Source organism: Phyllobates terribilis, unplaced genomic scaffold (genome assembly GCF_046119375.1).
Source record: "Phyllobates terribilis strain yellow unplaced genomic scaffold, ASM4611937v1 Scaffold_1__5_contigs__length_1240528914, whole genome shotgun sequence".
NCBI classification, from domain to species: domain Eukaryota; kingdom Metazoa; phylum Chordata; class Amphibia; order Anura; family Dendrobatidae; genus Phyllobates; species Phyllobates terribilis.
This window is the reverse complement of record NW_027362761.1, coordinates 120,124,317-120,148,447: the sequence shown is the minus strand read 5'-3', so window position 1 is coordinate 120,148,447 and position 24,131 is coordinate 120,124,317.

Genomic DNA, 24,131 nt, shown 5'->3' with positions numbered 1-24,131 from the left:
GTAGCGACAACATGTTGTAGATAAAGTATAAGAACAAGAGGTTGCTCTTATATTGACCACAAGATATAGAAATGGCAGAATTCCCAACACTGAATGAGGTACCTCTACATAGACTTCCAAACTGTACTGCAAGATGTGACATGCATATATAGTAGAGGGGGCTGAGAGGAGTGATGTTCTGCAGAATGCTGCAGATTATAGAGGGTCTGAGAGGAGTGATGTACTGCAGAATGATAATGCATTATAGAGAGGCTGAGAGTGTGATGCTGAGTCACTTTTCTCAGACAAGCCATAACTCGGGGAAGTCAAGGAGTCCGAGGTCATAAGCCAGGAGGGTACATCGTAAACAGAAGGGTAAGACAATAATGCTAATGCCGACACCCCTGCATGGTTATCCTTCTCCCTCCATGCAGGGACGCCAGCATACTCACCGCCCCGGCCACGCGGCATGGTCCCTGGTGTGTTCCCTGCTTCCTTTGTCTTTGCGTGCTGCACCTCCCGGTGGTGCGCCTAGTGTGCGCGTTCCCCTGCTGTTAAGGGGTCAGCACGCACATGGTAAAATGTCCCCAGCCAACAGCTGGGAGACATCTGAGTATAAAAGGCACCTTCCCAACTAGGGAGGTTCCTGAGCAGCTGCTATAGTTTCTTAGTAGTTGGTAGTATGTGCAACTGTATGTTGCCAGGTCATCCCGTGTCCTAGTATCCTATGGTCATTACCCAAACCCCTGGTCCATGTGCGGCCAGGTCCTTATCCCGAATCCCTGGTCCTTGTGTAGCTATGGTCTGAATATTGAAATTGCAGTACGTGAATCCGAAACTGCATTGGTGGTTCCTGAACCAGTTCCCAAGACCCACGTGTCTGAACATGTACCTATCCTTGCATTCTACGTTATCCAGATTGTTGTACCAGTCTACAAATCCAGTCCTGTCTGTGACTTTGTGTCAGTATCCGTCCTGCCTAAGGAGTAGTCTGAACGGAGCCCGAGTCCGTGTCTGCGAACCTGACCACTGCACCGGGGACTGCTTAGGAGTGATACTTGGTGGCTACCTGCAGCTCAAGCATGACTCCATCATCAGGAACTCCAGTGTACACCAGGTAGCTGCTAAGCTATACCCCTGCTGGACAATCCTGGCCCCGTGGAGCAGTGGGTCCACGAACCACGTGCGCCACCTGCGTGCATGACAATGACAAAGGCATGGTCAGGTCACAGTCCATGGTCAGAATTCCAAGAAGTTAGCAGATTAAAAAGGGTTAGCCAAACGGTTGGTCAAAGGCAAATCCAAGATCGGGAAACAAAGATCAGAATTTAAGAACTTAGACCACAAAGCAAACACACATCACTTGAACTTAGCTAAAACTGGCAATATTCTAATCATTGCCAGCCAGCTAAATAGCCAGGTAATCACCCATAATGAGCGACACCTGGAGAAAACCCCACAGACCCAGCCAGATTGGACAGCTGAGTTGTCAATCACAATACTGACAGCTTAGCATGACCCTGCTTCAGATTTGGCGACTGAGCTGTTGTAAGAGGGTGACCAGGATCTGGTCATGCACCTTGTCTATGTGTGTATATAACGCTATATCCTGTTTGAAATGTAAACATGTGTTATTATCAATGGCTGATGTGTTAGTTATAGGGTCAGTATAGGTTAGTGCAGATAGGGTATTAGAATAGGAGGGGAGTAGGCTAAGGGGGGCACTATAGTTTAAAGCAGATATAGTTGCAGGTTAGGAAAGAGTTAAGGGGATTGGGAGCTGCTCAATGTGGGAGGAGCAGATTCAGTGAAGCACAGACATTTCCTGGTTGCAGGCAGTTCTAGAGGAAGAGATAGAGATGTAAGGTGATAACAGTTGGTTGTCCAGGGGGCACCGTTGCCACAATCTGTCCAGCAGAAAAGGACCCGTATTCAGATATTCTGAGCCAGACATTTCCAAACGTTCGGGACCTACGGTCCACAGGATTCACAGAGAAGTGTGTGTCCAAAAGCCTTCATTGAAGGGGAAGTCGGACGGGAAATAGTCAGTACCGGATTCTTAAAACTGCGAGGGTCTCATAGACCAGGAACGTCCGCTATGGAAGGGACAGCTCAGGACAAACGGACAGTGAACATCAATATGTGCGGTGTATCAAACGGTAACCCTGGAATAGTATGTGATCAATGCTGTATGCTGTGTGAAGATGATTACAAGTGTTCTAGTAAAGTTCTTTTTTATAAAACGGAATGGAAGTCCCTAAATGTGTGTGCGGCGGTTCCTGAGGTGAAAGAACCGAAGACGACAGAGAGCTGCAATCAAAATGTGAGTGTTCTGCACCACACACACAACACAGGAGATTTGGGACATTTATCTTTGTCATGGGACCAGGGTATGGGAACACATCAGCCGTTTGCCACAACTACTACCCTGGGTCTCTTACACTGTCACTTCCAATCCTGACAGCTGAGCTGTCACTCACAGCTTCTTTGAGACATTGAGAGAGGTGAAATCGTTACAGTACACCCTTCTTGGGGTTTCCCAGGAAATATGGAATGGAAGGCCCTGACCAGGCGATCAGTCTTCACGCCTCGAGCTGGAACCCGGGATCTCTCCTCCGGTCCGTATCCTATCCAACTGATAAGGTGTGTTAGGAAATTTTGGACCCTTTGAGAATCTATGATTTTCTGTAGCTCATACAGTGGGTACGGAAAGTATTCAGACCCCTTTAAATTTTTCACTCTTTGTTTCATTGCAGCCATTTGGTAAATTCTAAAAAGTTCATTTTTTTCTCATTAAAGTGCACTCTGTGCCTCATCTTGACTGTGAAAAAGCAGAAATGTAGAAATTTTTGCAAATTTATTAAAAAAGAAAAACTGAAATATCACATGGTCATAAGTATTCAGATCCTTTGCTCAGTATTGAGTAGAAGCACCCCTTTGAGCTAGTACAGCCATGAGTCTTCTTGGGAATGATGCAACAAGTTTTTCACACCTGGATTTGGGAATCCTCTGCCATTCTTCCTTGCAGATCCTCTGCAGTTCCGTCAGGTTGGATGGTGAACATTGGTGGACAGCCATGTTCAGGTCTCTCCAGAGATGCTCAATTGGGTTTAGGTCAGGGCTTTGGCTGGGCCAGTCAAGCATGGTCACAGTGTTGTTCTGAAGCCCCTCCTTTGTTATTTTAGCTGTGTGCTTAGAGTCATTGTCTTGTTGGAAGGTGAACCTTCAGCCAAGTCTGAGGTCCAGAGCACTCTGGAAGAGGTTTTCATCCAGGATATCTCTGTACTTGGCGGCATTCATGTTTCTTTCAATTGCAACCTGTCATCCTGTCCCTGCAGCTGAAAAACATGCTGCCACCACCATGTTTCACTGTTTGGATTGTATTGGGCAGGTGATGAGAAGTGCCTGATTTTCTCCACACATACCACTTAGAATTATCACCAAAAAGTTCTATCTTCATCTCATCAGACCAGAGAATCTTATTTCTCATAGTCTGGGAGTCCTTCATGTATTTTTGAGCAAACTGTATGCGGGCGGGCTTTCATATGTCTTGCACTGAGCAGAGGCTTCCTTTGGGCCACTCTGCCATAAAGGTCCGACTGGTGGAGGGCTGCAGTGATAGTTGACTTTGTGGAACTTTTTCCCATCTCCCTACTGCATCTCTGGAGCTCAGCCACAGTGATCTTTGGGTTCTTCTTTACCTCTCTCACCAAGGCTCTTCTCCCATGATTGCTCAGTTTGGCTGGACGACTTCTGGTGGTCCCAAACTTCTTCCATTTAAGGATTATGGAGGCCACTGTGCTCTTAGGAACCTTGAGTACTGCAGAAATTTTTGTAACTTTGGCCAGATCTGTGCCTTGCCACAATTCTGTCTCTGAGCTCCTTGGGCAGTTCCTTTGAGCTCATGATTCTCATTCAGTCTGACATGCACTGTGAGTTGTGAGGTCTTATATAGACAGGTGTGTGCCTTTCTAAATCAAGTCCTATCAGTTTAATTGAACACATCTGCACTCCAGTGAAGGAGTAGAACTATCTCAAGGAGGATCACAAGGAAATGGACACAATGTGACTTAAATATGTCTGAGCAAAGGATTTGAATACTTATGACCATGTGATATTTCAGTTTTTCTTTTTTAATAAGTTTGCAAAAATTTCTACATTTCTGTTTTTTTTTCAGTCAAGATGGGGTGCAGAGTGTACATTAATGAGAAAATAAATGAACTTTTTAGAATTTACCAAATGGCCGCAATGAAACAAAGAGTGAAAAAATTAGAGGGGTCTGAATACTTTCTGTACCCACTGTATTCTAAACTGACATCAACAGAAACAGGAGGAGGTGAGGCTGAAGGAGAGAAAACCGAGATGAAAAATTCCTTTATAGGGGATCTATGGAAGACGGTATGGATGCAAAGAGATGGAGGATGCTTCAACCTAAAAGCTACCGGATTGACCACCTCCAGAATCTCATAGGGACCAATGAACTTCGGACCCAGCTTCGCCAATGGTACTTTAAGTTTAAATTATCAGTAATTTGGGTGTTTTTGCTTCCATTAATTATCAGATATATAGTTTAGTTTGGAGTTGCCCTTCAAATAATTTTTTTTTACGGTATTTCTGTAATTAACATTGCAGTGGATAGGAGAAGCTGTGCAATATATTTATTATTTCTTCAGTGAAAATCACTGATCAAAAACTAATGGTAAAAAACTGAAACACAGGCCAAACACTGATGAATCTCAGATGAAAACACTAATGATAATAGGACCAGTTTTTGTGTATGTAAAAAATCTGAATTGTTTTCCTAAACAATTGTACGTTAGCCACTGTTAACTTACATGGAGGCTAAAGATTTGATGAGCAGTACTAATAATAGAGATGATCGGATTGTTTGAAATTCGAATTTCCAAAATCATCGAAATTTCTCAGAAGATTAGATTCTCTTCAAATAAATTTTCATGAGTCTCAATACTGCAAAGCTTGTAATTGCTTAGAAAATACATGTGGGCGGGACAGGAAAGAGACCGTAATAACTCACACTCTATAGGATAGAGAGGACCACAATGACCATAAGAGCTTACACTTTACAAGAGATAGAAAGGAACCATGCTGACCTTAAGAGCTTACATTCTACTGGAAAGAGAGAGAGAGGATCCCATTGACCATAAGAGCTTTCAATCTACAGGAGAGAGAGAGGACCCTGCTGACCATATGAGTTACACACTATAGGAGAGTGAGAGAGGACCCTTTTGACAATTGGAGCTTACACTTAACAGTGAGAGAAAAAGATAAAGAACCTCACTGACCATAAGAGCTTTCATTGTACAGGAAAGAGAGAGAGGACCCAGCTGATCATAAGAGCATTACAGAAGAGAGAAATTTACCCAGTGACTCTGGAGATGTAAAAAGAATTTTCAGTGCAAACTGTGCTCCGCTGGAATATTTATCCAGATATATTTATCTGTGGCGGCCCAGGTACTGACCATCACTGTACAAGGTATGATAATCCTTAAGATGTTATAGCTGCAGGGCATTAAGGAGAAGCCTGCGCAGCCATGCAAAAAGACATTTGTCCACCCTCTGATGGTCCAGCAGTCCAGAAACGGTGCCGATCGATTTAAATTGAACCTCAAAGTGTTCAAATTTGTGTAGAATTTCAGGAAATTAGACTCAATCTGGATCCTTTGCGAATCAATCCACCCATCTCTATCCAATACAATAAATTGATAAATAAAACCAGAGTCATGTACAAGCCAGGATTAGGCTAGGCCGAAATCTTGCATCTTGGGTAATGAGGAACAGGGTCATAATGGGACATGTACAAATTTCGTACTCAAAGAGTGTCGTAGGCAGTATTAAGAATACAGAGGCAGTCAGCCATAGAGAAAAATCAGAATAGCAATTGTGATAAAGTCAATTAGCCTATTAATGACCAGTAGAAAAACATGTAAGAAAATATACTGTATATTCTTTGGAGATTTTGTCCAATTTAACAACAGATCCATTTAAAAAAGCTTGGTTCCTTGGTTGTAGCACTTTGATGATAGCAAATAGATCTGCACTGAACATCTCATCCATTTGTTTTAAGGTAATAACCCTACATAATAATCCAGTTTGTTGACATTATGAAGTACCTGTAAATGTAAGCTCCAGCATTACAGTCTGTTTTTCTTAGGTACTAAATGCTATTTAGTGGAATACTAAAGTCAGCAGATGCTTTCTGGAACATTGTCAAATGATCATAGCAACCCAAATCTATAGAAACAGAATAAATAAAGACTTTTTTTTTAGTCCAGCAAATCCACTTTTTCTGGTTTGGCATTCACATTTTCTTTTTTTGGCAGTTTAGGATAGATTTTACATTGTGACTAATACACAATGCAGCTAGTGTTTCACTGTTTCTAAAAAATGGATATGGCTGTACGGGGAAAACATGTACACAGTACACCAGTCACTATATAAAGGGCAAAGGGAAAAGGGGTGTTAAGCAATAAAATGAATATGGGTGAGTGATCTATGATCTGGGTTGTGAGTCAGGAGTTTTTCCATACCTCTGGGATTCTCACTATGCCTGAAATATTCTATAAAACATGCACAATTTATTAAATTTACCTGACCAGAGGTATTCTGCGCAGCTGGAGTGGACATTAATCAACACATACAGTAAATATTAGTAGAGATGCCGCTGTCCTTGGAGACTATACTGACCGTGACTAATTTTCATTACTGACCCAATATGTTAAAAATTACATTTATATCACTTTGTAATAGTTCTTGGTTAAAAAAATCAATTTTTAATAATATTTTTATCTGGTATGTTCAGCAAGAAATATGAACAAGAAAAATAAACCCCACTTATAACTTTGCGATGTGTCTCATTATTATGTATCGGGATATACAGTCATGGCTGAAAGTGTTGGCACCCTTGAATTTGTTCCTGAAAATGAAGTATTTCTTCTAGAAAATTATTGCAATTAAAAATGTTTTGTTATACACATTTTTATTTCCTTTGTGTGTTTTGGAACAATACAAAGAAACATATGAAAAAAAGGCAAATTGGATATAATTTCACACAAAACCCCAAAAATGAGCCGGACAAAATTGTTGGCACCTTTCTAAAATTCTGGGTAAACAACTTTGTTTCAAGCATATGTTGCAAGTAATAGGTGTGGGCAATATGAAAATCACACCTGTTACCAGATCAGAAGGGGAGAAGTTGACCCAATCTTTGCATTCCGTGTCTGTGTGTGCCACACTAAGCATGGAGAACAGAAAGAGGAGAAGAGAACTGTCTGAGGACTTGAGAACCAAAATTGTTGAAAAATATCAACAATCTCAAGGTTACAAGTCTATCTCCAGAGATCTTGAATTATTGATGTTCCTTTGTGCAAGGTGCGCAACATAATCAAGTAATTTACAACCCATGGCACTGTATCTAATCTCCCTAGATGTGACGGAAGAGAAAAATTAATGAAAGGTTGCAATGCAGGATAGTCCGCATGGTGGATAAGCAGCCCCAATCAAGTTCCAAAGAAATACAAGGTGTATTGCAGGCTCAGGGTGCATCAGGGTCAGCGCAAACTATCTGTTGACATTTGAATGAAATGAAACGCTATATCAGGAGACCCAGGAGGACCCCACTGCTGACACAGAGACATAAAAAAGCTAGACTGCAGTTTGCCAAAATGTACGTGAGTAAGCCAAAACCCTTCTGGGAAAGCATCTTTTGGACAGATGAGACCAAGATAGAGTTTTTATATTGTGTCTATAGGAGCTATTATGGAATTATTAGAGATGAGCAGATCGTTCTGCTGCAAATCGTCTTCGAGTTGAATTTCCTAACATTCACAACTTCCCACAATTTCTAACAATTAAAGAATTGAGTTGCAAGAATTGGAAAAAACTGCACGGTGCCAAGTCACACACTGCTGAAGACTGCAGCAGCCACAGAGCAGACTCATAACATCAGATGCGGACTTTCCCATGATACCCTGCAGCTATCACATCACTTGGTGTAGCACAGACAATCAGGGGGGATGATTACAGCCATTATAAAGATGAAGGTGGGCCAGGCAGCTACAATTTAGGAATTTACATCCTATGGATTGGAGGGCAGAGCACACAGCTCATTTCTGGTAAGGATATAAAAAGGGCTAATCTGATTGTGATTAAACCTGTGAAAGCAACAAAACCGACCATATGGATCACTGAAATGAAACAAATACATACTTTATTAATGATCAAAATGGTGTACAACATTGGAGGATGCCACTCTTACCGGGAAGCCTCCAATCATACTACTGTATATGTATTCTGCAGTGCACTATCTGTGTGGTTGCGCTATACTGACAATGTGGTTCTTTATTTTTGATGCATCTGACAGCTCTGCTTATAATATGTGGCTTATGCACGGATAACATTGGGCTATAGAGTAAGTCATACTATTGGATACATTTTGCTCCTATTTATACACCACTCTCATATATGAGTATAGCACATTACAGAGTTTATAGCTGTCCGCATTTTATACACTGACTGGGTGGATCAGGGAAATGCTGTAGATATAGTATATCTTGACTTCAGCAAAGCATTTGACAAAGTATCTCACATCATCCTTATTGAAAAAATGACCAAGTATGCAATGGACCAGGCAACTGTTAGGTGGATTCATAACTGGCTTAGTGATCGGACTCAAAGGGTGGTTGTAAATGGCTTCACATCCAGCTGGATGAATGTCTCAAGTGGGGTACCACAGGGCTCCGTCCTGGGACCTGTATTGTTCAACATCTTTATCAATGATTTAGATGAAGGAATTGAGGGTAAACTGATTAAATTTGCTGATGACACAAAGCTAGGAGGGATAGCTAATACTAGAGAAGAGAGAGAGAGGATTCAAAAAGACCTAAATAAACTGGAGCAGTGGGCAGCAACCAACAGAATGGTTTTTAACAGGGAAAAATGCAAAGTACTACATCTGGGCAATAAAAATGAAAAAAGCATATACAGAATGGGAGGAATAGAGCTAAGCAACAGTACATGTGAAAAAGACTTAGGTATACTAATAGATCATAGACTGAACATGAGTCAACAGTGTGATGCAGCAGCAAAAAAGGCAAATACAATTCTGGGATGTATTAACAGAAGCATACAGTCTAGATCACGTGAAGTCATTATCGGTCTTTACTGCTCTTTGGTCAGACCTCATCTGGAATACTGTGTCCAGTTTTGGGCACCACATTTTAAAAAAGACATAGACAAACTGGAGCAAGTTCAGAGAAGAGCGACCAGAATGGTGACTGGTCTGCAAACCATGTCCTATGAGGAACGGTTGCAGGATTTGGGAATGTTTAGCTTGCAAAAAAGAAGACTGAGAGGAGACTTAATAGCTGTCTACAAATATGTCAAGGGCTGTCACATTGTAGAAGGATCATCTTTATTCTCATTTGCACAAGGAAAGACTAGAAGCAATGGGATGAAACTAAATGGGAGGAGACACAGATTAGATATTAGAAAAAACTTTTTGACAGTTAGGGTGATTAATGAGTGGAACAGGCTGCCACGAGAGGTGGTGAGTTCCCCTTCAATGGACGTCTTCAAACAGAGGCTGGACAGACATCTGTCTGAAATGATCTAGTGAATCCTGCTTTGAGCAGGGGGTTGGACCAGATGACCCAGGAGGTCCCTTCCAACTCTACCATTCTATGATTCTATGATTCTATACTGCATGTATTTTATATGTACTTGAACTATATGGCTTCTCCTTAATATATGATGTTTTTAAAATAATTTTATCTAGGTGTGTCGCTCTTCCTTTTTGCATATCCATAGTACACAATCTTGATCATTAATAAAGTATGTATTTGTTTCATGTGAGTGATCCATGGACTATATGGTCATTTTTTTTGCCTTCATTGGTTTAATTTCTCTTTTTCTACCGATTTGTCTGGTTGGCATTATTGTCCAATAATATGTATGCCTAGATATTTATGGAAACACTAATACAGATTTTTTATTTTCTATAATCCTCGGCATAAACAGGAATACATATCCCCCATTTAAATCTGATTGGCCACGTTCCCACGGTCAGTATTTGGCCAGTATTTTACCTCAGTATTTGTAAGACAAAACCAGGAGAGGGTGATAAATACAGAAGTGGTGACGTGTTTCTATTATACTTTTCCTCTGATTGTTCCCCTCCTGGTTTTGGCTTACAAATACTGATGTAAAATACTGACCAAATACTGAACATGTGAACGTGACCTCAATGTGATGATTCCTGCAGATCTGGAAATAAAGAAAGAGATAAATAGCTCTGTAGAAATAAAATGACCCAATATATTTAGTCAATACTTATTGTTGCTTCTTTTTCTTTTTTAGATACTATAAAAAAAAGCTTGCAAAGCGGACATATCATTTAAAGAAATCAAATCCAATTTTTATGATGGTATTAAAAGATTATATTTGGCGTGTCCTGTGTTCCTTCTAAACTTTGATATATCCTAATCTTAAGGCCACGGCCCCACTATCAGTATTTGATCAGTATTCAGTCAGTATTTTTTCTCAGGAGTGGGAGCCAAAACCAGGTGAGGAACAATCAGAGAAAAGGTATAATAGAAACAAGTCATCAATTCTGCATTTATCACCCAATCCTGGTTTTGGCTCCCACTCCTGAGAAAAAATACTGATCAAATACTGAACAAATACCGATAGTGGGGCCGTCGCCTAAGGTGAACTTACGCAGCATACCTCGCGTCTGGAAAATCTTTTACCTTATTTTTCCTGCTACCAGCCTAATTTATACTTGAACAGTTTTTCTGCATTTCACTCTTGTACTGTTTTGGATTTGGTAATGTTGGCCGTGATGGCTACTCTAGGTTCTATTAGCTTTCACTAACTTGATGTTTCTGCACTTTGTAAATATGATGTTTACTGAAGCTATATCATTTTAAGTCCCCCTCCCTTACCCACTATCCAAAAGAAGGTATCAAACAATGCACTCTTTTTTAAATAAATAAATTAAAATATATAAGCTGGAAAAAAAAAGACAATGTACTCTACCAGGCATATTATCTATGGAAGTATTGCCTAAAAATGCTCAACTGAACTTAACAATTAAGAAAACACAAAGTAGGGAGCTAAAGAAGAGTTTTAAAAAAAAACTATATTTTTTTAATAATCTAGATCTTCCAAATAGACATTTAAAGTGTTAGTGATAAAACATCATCATTTGTATGTATGGAAAATCAATAGTGGACAATCTTTCAAATAAATCGCAAAATGCGGTGTAGTGTTGCCTTAGGGCAAGTGCTAATTTTATAAATCGCACAAAGCCTAAGGTCTGTTCACGAACCCCTTGCTTTACTATTATCATTCACATCATGGTGTTTGACATATTCATCATACTATAATTTTCACAATTCAAAGTAAAACCTTTAATCTCTGTGAAGAAGAAGCCGCCCAGGAAGTTAGAATAAGTTCTTAGTCTGTATATTATTAGACTTTTATTCCACCATGGAATTGTTTCCTCCAGTGTCTTTTACCCACTTGCAAGTCCTTTTATTATCCAGTGACAACATAATTATCTTTGATCGGATATTCACAGCTATTTGTTCACGAATCCAAAACAAGAGGATATATTTTGTATTTTATGCTTTTATGGAGCAGAGGAATGAGGTTATGACAGGAAACATAAAATTAGGAAACGCATCATCTAACAGGTTTTCTATTAGTTTATGCTGAACCACTAGGTATAATAAGAAAGGATATAAACATGCTTGAAGAATTATTTCATGTCAAGTCTAATCTTTTTCCAAAACATTAACATTTTTTTTATTTTTTGAGTTTTTTTAAAATTCTTTTTCATCCAGGTTCTTAAGGTTTAAAACACATGTTCTAAAACTAGTGGGTTACCTGTTACACAGATAAGACTTCCATGGCTGTGGGGCCTGCATTTCAGAAGAGTGTAGAGGCTAGACTTCTGATGACCAGATTATAATATTTTACATAATTTGATTTCTGGATTTAGAATTTATTAAAAAACTTTCCAACAAAAATACATTCGAAAGATACCGGAAAGCTTATTAACATTTTTTGCCATACACATATATGTATAAGGCCATTGTGCTGAAAGATGTAGTCAGTGACTCATACAAAGCTGTGAATGTAAGCAAGGAAAATTTGCGAAACTTGCTAAGGTTGCTTATTGTATTTATGCACGTCTTGAATTCAGTAATGACAAGCCGCACCCAAAGCAGAAGCAGAATGGAAAAAGAAACAAATATTTTTTTTTACATTCGTTCCCATAAATCACAGAAAATCTAGTAAATAATCCTTTGTAATATCTGTAATATCTCACAAAAATACTGTACTTAAAATATGATTACATGCTAATCCTTTTACGGCAGTCTATAACTCTGCTAAGAGGCTGCTGTATTAGTACATTGTAGCTTTGGTTTCTGTTGTTTTACCAATTTGTGCAGCTCTTGCAGAAAAGCCCATTGTAGTTAAAATACCCTGAATTGCTTTCATTGTCAGCACTCAGACAAGGTGAATTTTACCAGTCAATCTGCTAAATCCTCATGCTTAAAATTTGATGAAATAGTTATATGACCTGGTGACAACAAACTGAGAACATTTGAAATAGTGCATGGTATTTGCAGTACAGCAATTCCCCAGATTATGAACTAAATAGGTTCTGGAGGTTTGTTTGTAACCCAAATTTGTATGTGGAACAGGGTTGGCAAAAAAAATAAAACGACTGCCTCATCCAGCAGCTCTTCTGCTCACTGCCCCCTGTCCGGTACACTTCTTTTTGTTGAAATGCACCGCATCTCCGGTCTCTCCTCTGAGTCCAGACATCGGAGGTCACTGCGTTTTGTAAGGTCGTAATGTCAAGATGTGCCACAACCTTATGAAACACAGTATCCTCCGAGGCCCGGCCTATAGTGAAGAAGCTATTAATGTATCACATGATGGTGGAAAAAAGAGGACAGGATGGTGGGCAGTGAGCAGTGGGGCAGACAGAGATGTAAGTACTATTTTTTTTGTTTTTTTTCACTAACCTCATTGCATACCTCTCAGGTCACCTAGCTGCCCACCGTCTGGCCCTCTTTTTTCTACTGTCATGTGCCTGATGTTTGGGTCTCTTCACTATGGGCCACGGCGTCCAAGCCTTGAAAGTCACTGTGCTTCAAAAGATTGCAGCACACATCTTGATGTCACAATGTTGTGACCTTACAACGGACAGTAACCTCTGAGGCCTGGATGGCCGGAAGTTCTAGAAAAAAGTAAAGAGGCATGTAACGGGGAAGAGGACCAGATGGTGGGCAGTGAGCAGTGAAATGGTGGGATAGGTAAATGATTAGGTGAGTTTTATTTTCTTATTTATTTTTTGTGCAACATACAGTATGTTCGTAACTATGAGTCGTACTTAATTTGAATGTTCTTAAGTTGGGGACTGTATGGTACAGAAAAGTAAGTAAAGTGAAAATAATTTTTAAAAGAAAATTGAATTTCAGTTCTAATAATATACATTATTCTCTTCATAAGTAAGGCTCAATGGACCATAGACATCATTTGCATGGTGTTTGTACTTTTTGTTCTCCTCTAATTGGCATGCTTTCTCCAGGTGCTTTGTATGAAATAAAAAAAAATTAGATTGCGAGCCCCATTGGGAAAAGAAACTGATTTCATTGTACAGAGCAGAAGAATACATTGGCACTATATAGCCAACAGGAACAAAATACTCTATAAATATAACATTCTGACATCTATTGTAAGAAACTTTCAATTTCTTTCTTAATGTTATGTTTCTTTGATGGTCAAATGTCTATTTTGCCCATTGTAGCTTGAAAAAGGAAGTAATGTTGGAAATATTGGGAATACAACTAATGTTTTCATAATCTTTTACCAAGAAGAGCTGAATTGCATACAAAGGCTTCCAAAATATTGTACTTAGTGTTATTGTTAATTATATGTCATGTTTAAAAGGAACCTGTCACCAGCTTTTGAGTATCTGTACAAATGACAGCACCTTTATCTACTCCTTTACTGCAGTCCACAAATGTGCGCACATATGAAGGAGCTAAAATGACATCTTCTGGCGCATGCTCATTGATGTTCTATGCTGTGCCCTCAGTAAGGCAGAGCAAAGTCCACCTGCACAAGCCTGCGATGCTACTGGGCAGGCGCGAGATTTTATTGCGCTATGTGGATGATGGATGCACTATGTTGATGATGGATTTCTATTATTTCAATCAAAGCCGGAAGACAGTGATTGGGAAAAGAGAGGAGGCAGAGACACCGCAGCGATGACACCCCATCGGACCGGACCATGCTAATTTACATACAGCACAGGAAAAATTCAAATGGCATTTTTGGTGATATAGAGGGGGAGTCAGGAGATGATTGACACATTTGTGGACTGCAGTAAAGGAGTAGATAAATGTGGTGGCATTTGTTTAGATACTCAAAAAGTGATGACAGGTTACCCTTAACGATTAGGTTGAAGATTTTCTTTTATTTTACCCAAATATAAGAATGTTTGGATTGAATCATGAAGCATTAAGACAGGTTAGCGTTTAATTCACATTTTATCATATATTAAAAAAGGTCCAAAGACATAAAATAATATGCACAGAAATGGAATTTACCTGTAACATGAGCAATAAAAGCATAACCTCATTTATGATGAATCATGTATGGCATAAAACAGTGTTTGTTGTGTTACATTTCTCCTGTTCTGTGTTAGTTACTATTGATGAGCGAGCACTGAAATGCTCAGGTACTCGTTGTTTGAGTCGAACAGCATGGGGAAGACGCCTGGAAACATTTCTGACTCCCAGGTCACTGCTGTCAACAACGTTGTCAGAGGTATTACGCCACTTTTACGGACTCACAATAAAACATACAAAAACGAAACCAAAATGGATTTTCCTGGGAAATATGTTAAGGAACATCCTTTCCAGGATAATGACTTGTATATAAGGCAAAATAAATAACCATAAACAAAAATGCCCCTCCACACCTTGGGCTATGTTCACACGTAGTGTTTTTGATGCGTTTTTGCACTTTTGCATTGCTTTCAACGGTGAAAAAACATTTACTAGTAAATGTAATTTTAAAATTTTACTACCTTATCTGGCCATGTGGTGTGTGACACATCATCAGACTCATCCTGTTTCATTTATGATGGAGGGACTCTGAAAGTCACAAAGCCTATTTTTATGGGGTCATCAGGCGGCCCTTACTATTCATAAAGGGCCAGCAGTCGGCTATGCTTTGTTGTTCCCATTATTAACAAGTGGGTCTCCTATACTGTTATTGCATATGCCGTGACTGCAACGGCTGCCAAAAATTTGTAGGAACTCCAATGCCTATCAAGAGATGTAGAGGTCAGAGAGCCTCCTGCAAAAAATGTTCCCATTTTTAGGAAGTGTGTCTCCCATACTGTTTGCCTAAGCAGTGAAGCAACGGCTGCCAAAAATTTGGAGGAACTCCAATGCCCTTTGCAAGAGACGTAGAGGTCGGAGGGCCTCCTGAAAACAATGTTTCCATTATTAGGAAGTGGGTCTCCCATACTGTTTGCCTATGCAGTGAATCAACGGCTTCCCAAAATTTGGAGGAACTCCAATGCCCCTTGCAAGAAACGTAGAGGTCAGAGGGCCTCATGAAAACAATGTTCCCATTATTAGGAAGTTGGTCTAGTATACTGTTTGCCTATGCAGTGAAGCAACGGCTGCCAAAAATTTGGAGGAACTCCAATGTCCCTTGCAAGAGATGTAGATATGTTGATATGGTACATATGGTGGTGATATGGTGGTGGAGGATGGATGAGGTTTCGGAGAAGGTGGAGGACAAGAGCAAATAGACAAAATCAGGAAGCTTATACCCATGTCTGGGTGTGAAGACAGAGGTGCATGGGAATAGAATTAGACCTCCCAAAAAACAGACACTGTATTTAAGTTTATGTTACGCTGCTATCATTCGGTGGTGTTGAGAAGTCTGGCCCAATCCAGCCCTTGTTCATTTTTATTAGAGTCAGGCTGTCAGCATTTTCAGTTGACAGGCGGATGCGCCTATTGGTTATAATTCCACCAGCAGCACTAAAAACCCGCTCTGACAAAACGCTAGCGGCAGGGCAGGCTAGGACCTCCAAGGCATATAGAGCTAGTTCATGCCACATGTCCAGCTTAGATACCCAATAATTATAAGGCACAGAGGAATCACGGAGGACGTTAGTACGGTCGGCAAGGCACTCCCTCACCATCTTCTGAAACTTTTCCTTCCTTGAGAGAGTACCCCGCGCATCAGGGCATGTGCGATGGGAGTGTCTGAGAAAACTGTCCCAGAACTTTGACAGTGTTCCTCTGCCTCTGCTCAATTGCATTTGTGTCTCTCTTGCCTGTAGTCCTTGGTTGTCCAACGAACGATGACCTCTGCCGCCCGCGCTTTCAGACGGGAATTTTTTAAATAATTCCGCAACAAGGGCCTTCTCGTACAGCCCAATTTTATTAGGCCTGTCCTGCAAGGGAATAAGAGACAGAAAGTTCTCCTTGCAGCATGGGTGTAGAAGTGTCACCAACCAATAATGACTGTCACGCAAAATTTGGACATTTTGAGGGTCACGGGTAAGGCAGCGTAACATAAACTCACCCATGTTTGCCAGACTGCAAAGAGGCAAGACTTCCGTGTCTTCCACAATCCTCGGCGTCGGGAGGATGTCTCAAGTCCCAAGGTCCGACTGGGTCCCGGCTTCCACTATATTAACCTAGTGTGCCGTCAGCGAGATGTACCGTCCCTGCCCACAAGCACTTGTCCACATGTCTGTGGTTGTGTGGACTTTCCCAGTAACTGCGTTGTTGAGGGCACATCTAATGTTGTAGGACACGTGCTCATGTAATGCGGGGATGGCACACTGGGAGAAATAGTGGCAGCCAGTACTGAGGGACGGATGCTGCCATCAGGTTGCGGAAAGCCTCCGTCTCCACTAGCCTAAAAGGCAACATTTCGAGCGCAAGCATTCGCGAAATGTGTGAATTTAGTAGTGTGGCCGGCCTGTGGGGTGTTGGCTGCGTATTTGCATTTGCGTTCCAATGACTGGGGTAGGTACAACTGAACGCTGCGCTGGGACAAGGAAGTGGACGTGCTTGCTGATGGTGCTACTTGAGAGTGTGCAACAACAGGTGCAGGGCGGGAGGCATCTTGGCATGCGCCATGGACAGGGAATTGCATGTATGCACAACAGCGGAACAAGCAGTGGTGTCACCCGCAGACACTGTTGCTGGACCCTAGGGTTTGGCTCACTTACTTGGGTGCTTTGCTGCCATGTGCCTGATTATACTGGTGGTGGTCAGGCTGCTAGTTTTCCTACCCCTGCTGATGCTGGCCTGGCAGGTGGTGCAAATGGCCTTTTTGGGGTTATCTGCAGAGTCTTTAAAAAATAATCAGACTCGGGAAGACCTAACAGTTGTACTGGCAACATCCGTCATGTTGGCGTTATGAGGGACGCTTTCCTGCCTTGTGTCTGCAGCCACCACGCTTCTTCTTCCTGCCTGTTGTGGTGCTACGCCTCCCTCCCCCTGTGTGCTACTGTCCTCACTCTGTATGTCCCCCTGCCATGTTGGGTCTGTTACTATATCATCCACCACCTCGTCTTTCACTTCCGCACCTAGGTCCTCCTCCTGACTTTCTGGCAATTGTGTCTCATCATCATCATCATCCACCTCTTGCGACAGTAATTGTACTTTCCCACCGTCGCCTTCATGTGACCGTGGCTGCTCCAATATTTGGGCATCGCTACACGCATTCTCCTCTTGACTCGCTTGAAGCTGTCCGGGCGAGAAACCCGAATCTACAAATGAAAAAGTGAACAGCTCTTCTGAGTGTCCAAGTGTGGGATCAGTTGCCTCTGGGCACTCGACATGGTGGGAGGAAGGAGGATCAGGGTGAGGAATATGCGGTCCAGACTCACGGCTACTGAGACTTGACCGTGTGGAAGACAGGATGGTGGTGGTGGTGGCTAAGTGACTGGAAGCATTATCTGCTATCCAACCAATAACCTTTTGACACTGCTCTGTGTTCAATAGTGGTGTTCTGCGGTTCCCTAGTATTTGGGACAGGAAGGTCGAGGGACAAGATGTGGATGTTTGTTGTGGCACAATTTCAGCTTGCCCACGGCCACGTCCTCGGCCTCTGTATGTACCATCACCATCATGTCCACTTCCTCGTCCCTTGCCAAACACCTTGCCCATTTTTAATGGAGGACAATATTCTCCACGTTCACGAGAAATGGCTGATTTTGGAATGCAGTTATATGTGATTTTGGAACACTCTTATAGGTGTTATGTCTGACAGAGAGCCACAATTTGAAATAGCAGGCCAGTAATTTGCTGATAATATCCTTCACAGACACCTAGTGTGAATAGCTTGACTGACACTACAATGGAATGAAAATGGAAGAAATGTCTGAGTTTGGAACACTCTTATAGGTGTTATGTCTGATAGAGAACCACAGTTTTAAATAGCAGGACTGTTATTTGCTAATACTATCCTTCACAGACACCTAATGTGAACAGCTTGACCGACACACTGCATCGGAATGAAAATGGAAGAAATGTCTGCTTTTGGAACACTCTTATAGTTGTTATGTCTGACAGAGAACCACGGTTTTAAATAGCAGGCCTGTTATTTGCTAATCCTTCACAGACACCTAGTGTGAATAGATTGGTCGACACACTGCAACAGAATGAAAATGGAAGAAATGTCTGATTTTGGAACACTCTTATAGGTGTTATGTCTGACAGAGAACCACGGTTTTAAATAGGAGGCCTGTTATTTGCTAATACTATCCTTCACAGACACCTAGTGTGAATAGCTTGACCAACACACTGTAACAGAATGGAAAAGGAAGCCAATATTTTCCATTTTCAGTTTAAATTTCTGGATTTTTATCTCTGAAATATGGAACAGATCTGGTTTTATTCTGCAGTAATAACAAGCAAATGGAGCAGAAAAATGGTGTACTCTGGATTGCTTTTTAAGCAAATAACCAGGATTAAGATAAAAAAAAAATTTCCCTGGCCCCTGATATCTAGGGCTATGTCTACAAATATCTGAAAGAACAGCAGCAGCAGGAACATTCAATAGACCCTCTTGCACTATATGTACTGCAGTCTGCCACATACACTGCCTGACTGCCTAACTCCTGCTATCACCACTGAATTTATGCAGCTGGATTAGTCCTCAGAAGGACTGCTAGTTCAGATGGATATAAATACATATATATATATATATATATATATATATATATATATATGTTGTGGAATACCTATACTAACAGGATGTTCAATGGACCCTCTTGTGCTGTATCCTGCACTACAGTCTGCCACATACCTTGCCTGCCTGCCTAACTCTTGCTATCACCTTCACCACTGAATATATGCAGCTGGATTAGTCCTCAAAAGGACTGTTAGTTTAGATGGATATATATATTGCTGTAGAATACCTATATCTAACTAATACACCGCCAATTCTGTCCTTAGCTCAGCAGCATCTCTCCCTACTCTGCCTGTTTCCGGGTTAGACTGTGACGAGCATAGGGGCACCAGGTCTTAAATAGACCCGATGACGCTATGCGGCCAGCCAATCATTGTAATGCCACAACCAACATGTCTACGACATTACAGTGTGTGGTAGACAATCCCTGCATGTTCATTGGCTCTCTAAAGAGAGAGCAGCTGGATTAGTTCTCAGAAGGACTCTTAGTTCAGTTGGATATATATATGTTGTGGAATACCTATACTAACTATGAAGAAGCAAATCTCTCCCTAATGCAGCAGCAGCTCTCCCTACTCTCCCTGCTTCCGGAGTGACTGTGACGAACATGGCGGCGCCCGATCTTATATAGACCTGATGATGCTGTGTGGCCAGCCAATCACTGTAATGCCCACAACCAACATGTCTATGGCATTTCAGTACATGGCAAGCAATCCCTGCATGTTCATTGGCTCTCTAAAGAGCGCCAAACATGCAGGGAGGGGACCCGAGATCCCGCCCGAGCAACCCGGAAATACTCGCCGAGCTTGTCGAGCACAGTGATGCTCGGGCGAGTACCGAGCAGTGGCGAGCACGTTCACTCATCAGTATTAGTTACTTGTCTCACTTGTATTTCCCCCTTCATGTAAAACAAGCTCTGGAGACAAAGATATCTTCCAGGCAGCGTCCTCCCCGTAGCCTGGAAGAGTTCATTTATATAAAGTGATGAAAGATGATTTATCCACAACAAGGGATCTGATATGAGACATACAGAGATCACTCTATTCAGCAGTCTATAACCTATATGCCCATATTGATAGTTTAGAGAGGTCAAATGTGGTGACAGATTCCCTTCCAGTTAAACACTAATGTATATGTACCAAAACATGATGCTAACATAAAGTAGAACTTATTCCACATAAAGTCTCATACAGTTATGGTGACAAAAAAATAACTCGCCTGGAGTGTAAAGAGACAAAATGAAGAAAAAAAAAGTCCAACTCTGGTCTTCAAAAAGTTTTTTTTCTACCTTTTGTCTCCAGCACCTTTATGTCTAAAAGTAAATTATCTGCTTTTATTTACACATGCCCAGATAGCCATACCTAAATTAGAAATTAGAGCTGTCAAGATTTAAGCATCATTATTATTAAAGCAGGTATTTTTGTTTGGACTTTATTTAGAAGAAAAATTGGCTAAAGAAGCATTTTTATAGCGGAAAAAAAATGCTAGACATTTTTATGTCATGTATTATTGTTTCTCTCTAAACGTTGCATTTACTTAAAGCTTTTCCATTTTAATAATCTACGTGAGTACATGGTAAAATTTTGAGTCCAAATAGAAAAAAAATGTTTTAATCTGTGCTTACTAAACTGGAAATGGGGGGAACTTTACCTAATCAAAATAAGCATTATTAAAAACCATATATTAAGAGTTATGTTTTTTTAGGGAAATTAATTTTGGGACAAAATAACTTTCATAAAGTGAGCTGGGGAAATTTGCAGTGTGTTTCATTTTACATTGGATATTTTATTAGATTCATGTTTAATGGTTTTAGTTTTGTTGTGTCTTTTAAATGAGAAAAGACAAGAAATATTTGGTATATAAATAAAATATGTAAGAAGTCATGAATAACACACGAAATACATTTTTTCAGGTGTGTCCATCACGTATTTAAAATAATATAAGCATACAGAACATATGCCATAACCAAGTGCTCTATAGGCCATGTTCATCGTGAAATGTGCACTTACTTCACGATTTGAGGAAAATGAATTATATAATATTGATTAGATTTCTATTGTAATCCAAGAAAAAAGCAGTACTCCAATACTAAGGTGCAAAAGATATGGACTTTACTAAACTATAAATGTGGCAATGTTTTGGCTTTTGACGTTAGAACCTATATAAAGCAGTTAAAGGCTCTGACGTTAGGAACCAAAACATCACCAAAATAATGGGTTAATAAAATGCGTGGCTTTTGCACCTTAATACTGGAGTGCAAACATTTTTCATGGCGTTGTTCTCCTTCAGTAAATGTTTGTCTTCGGCTGCAGGTTACTATAAAGAAACATCACGTGAGCCAATCAGTGAGCTCAACAGCTCTGCCCATGTAGATAAAATGCCCCAATAATTGCTACTGAGCTCAGTGGTTAGTTGCCGCACTGTCAACATGACATCAGCGCCACAGCCAATACCAGACACTGGAAGCAGTGGCGGAGACTCGCCGATGGTCTCAGGGTAGTTGAGCACTGTGCGGTTAGTTTCTTTATAAAAATTTGCAGCCGGGGACCAACATTTACTGAAAGGGAATTACCTCTTTAACACCTTTCTGACATGCTACGTAATAATACATCCCTGTGCCCTGGGCATTATGGACCAGGTACGTATTATTAAGTCTCATATAACGCGCCCACACAAAGGCTGTACGGGCGCAGTCGCCGACGGGTGTCAGCTGATTTTCATATCTGACACCTGGCACTCAGTGCCAGGAGCGGTGCCCGCCCCGCTCCTGGTACTTTAACCCCCTAAATGCTGCGATCGCAGCATTTAATGAGTGAGCAGAGGGACAAAAGCCTCTCTGCTCTTGGATCGGAGACCCCGTGACGTCATCGCGGGGTCCTGATCATTGCAATGGTGACCCGATGTTGACATGACGACATCCGGGTCACCAGGCATTAGCAAGCTAGTTTGATCAAGCACAGTGCATGATCAAACTATCTTGTGTCTACAGGACTGATAGGTCATAAGGTATTGCAGTCATCCTACACTGCTATACCTTCTAACTGCAATGAGACTGCAGAAAGTGAAAGTCCCATATATATACAGTACAGACCAAAAGTTTGGACACACCTTCTCATTTAAATATTTTTCTGTATTTTCATGACTATGAAAATTGTACATTCACATTGAAGGCTTCAAAACTATGAATTAACACACGTGGAATTATATACTTAACAAAAAAGTGTGAAACAACTGAAAATATGTCTTATACTAGGTTCCACCTTTTGCTTTGATGACTGCTTTGCACACTCTTGGCATTCTCTTGATGAGCTTCAAGAGGTAGTCACCGGAAATGGTTTTCACTTCGAAGGTGTGCCGTGTTAGGCTTAATAAGTGGGATTTCTTGCCTTATAAAGGGGGTTGGGACCATCAGTTGTGTTGTGCAGAAGTCAGGTGGATACACAGCTGATAGTTCTACTGAATAGACTGTTAGAATTTGTATTATGGCAAGTAAAAAGCAGCTAAGTAAAGAAAAATGAGTGGCCATCATTACTTTAAGAAATGAAGGTCAGTCAGTGCGAAAAATTGGGAAAACTTTGAAAGTGTCCCCAAGTGCAGTTGCAAAAACCATCAAGCGCTACAAAGAAACTGGCTCACATGAGGCCCGCCCCAGGAAAGAAAGACCAAGAGTCACCTCTGCTTCTGAGGATAAGTTTATCCAAGTCACCAGCCTCAGAAATCGCAGGTTAACAGCAGCTCAGATTAGAGACCAGGTCAATGCCACAAAGAGTTCTAGCAGCAGACACATCTCTACAACAACTGTCAAGAGGAGACTTTGTGCAGCAGGCCTTCATGGTAAAATAGCTGCTAGGAAACCACTGCTAAGGACAGGCAACAAGCAGAAGAGACTTGTTTGGGCTAAAGAACACAAGGAATGGACATTAGACCAGTGGAAATCGGTACTTTGGTCTGATGAGTCCAAATTTGAGATCTTTGGTTCCAACCACCGTGTCTTTGTGCGACGCAGAAAAGGTGAGCGGATGGACTCTACATGCCTGGTTCCCACCGTGAAGCATGGAGGAGGAGGTGTGATGTGTGGGGGTGCTTTGCTGGTGACACTGTTGGGGATTTATTCAAAATTGAAGGCATACTGAACCAGCATGGCTACCACAGCATCTTGCAGCGGCATGCTATTCCATCCGGTTTGCGTTTAGTTGGACCATCATTTATTTTTCAACAGGACAATGACCCCAAACACACCTCCAAGCTGTGTAAGGGCTATTTGACCAAGAGGGAGAGTGATGGGGTGCTATGCCAGGTGACCTGGCCTCCACAGTCACCAGACCTGAACCCAATCGAGATGGTTTGGGGTGAGCTGGACCGCAGAGTGAAGGCAAAAGGGCCAACAAGTGCTAAGCATCTCTGGGAACTCCTTCAAGATTGTTGGAAGACAATTTCCGGTGACTACTTCTTGAAGCTCATCAAGAGAATGCCAAGAGTGTGCAAAGCAGTCATCAAAGCAAAAGGTGGCTACTTTGAAGAACCTAGAATATAAGACATATTTTCAGTTGTTTCACACTTTTTTGTTACGTATATAATTCCACATGTGTTAATTCATAGTTTTGATGCCTTCAGTGTGAATGTACAATTTTCATAGTCATGAAAATACAGAAAAATCTTTAAATGAGAAGGTGTGTCCAAACTTTTGGTCTGTACTGTATATATATATATTGTACCCATAAATAAATATTATTCTGAAAAAAATAAATTAACAATAAAAGTACACATATTTGGTATCACTGCGTCCAGAAAGACCTGAACTATAAAAAAATGCCACTAGTTCACCCTTTAGTGAACACGGTAAAAAAATAAATAAACAAAGCAAAAAACGGTGCTTTATC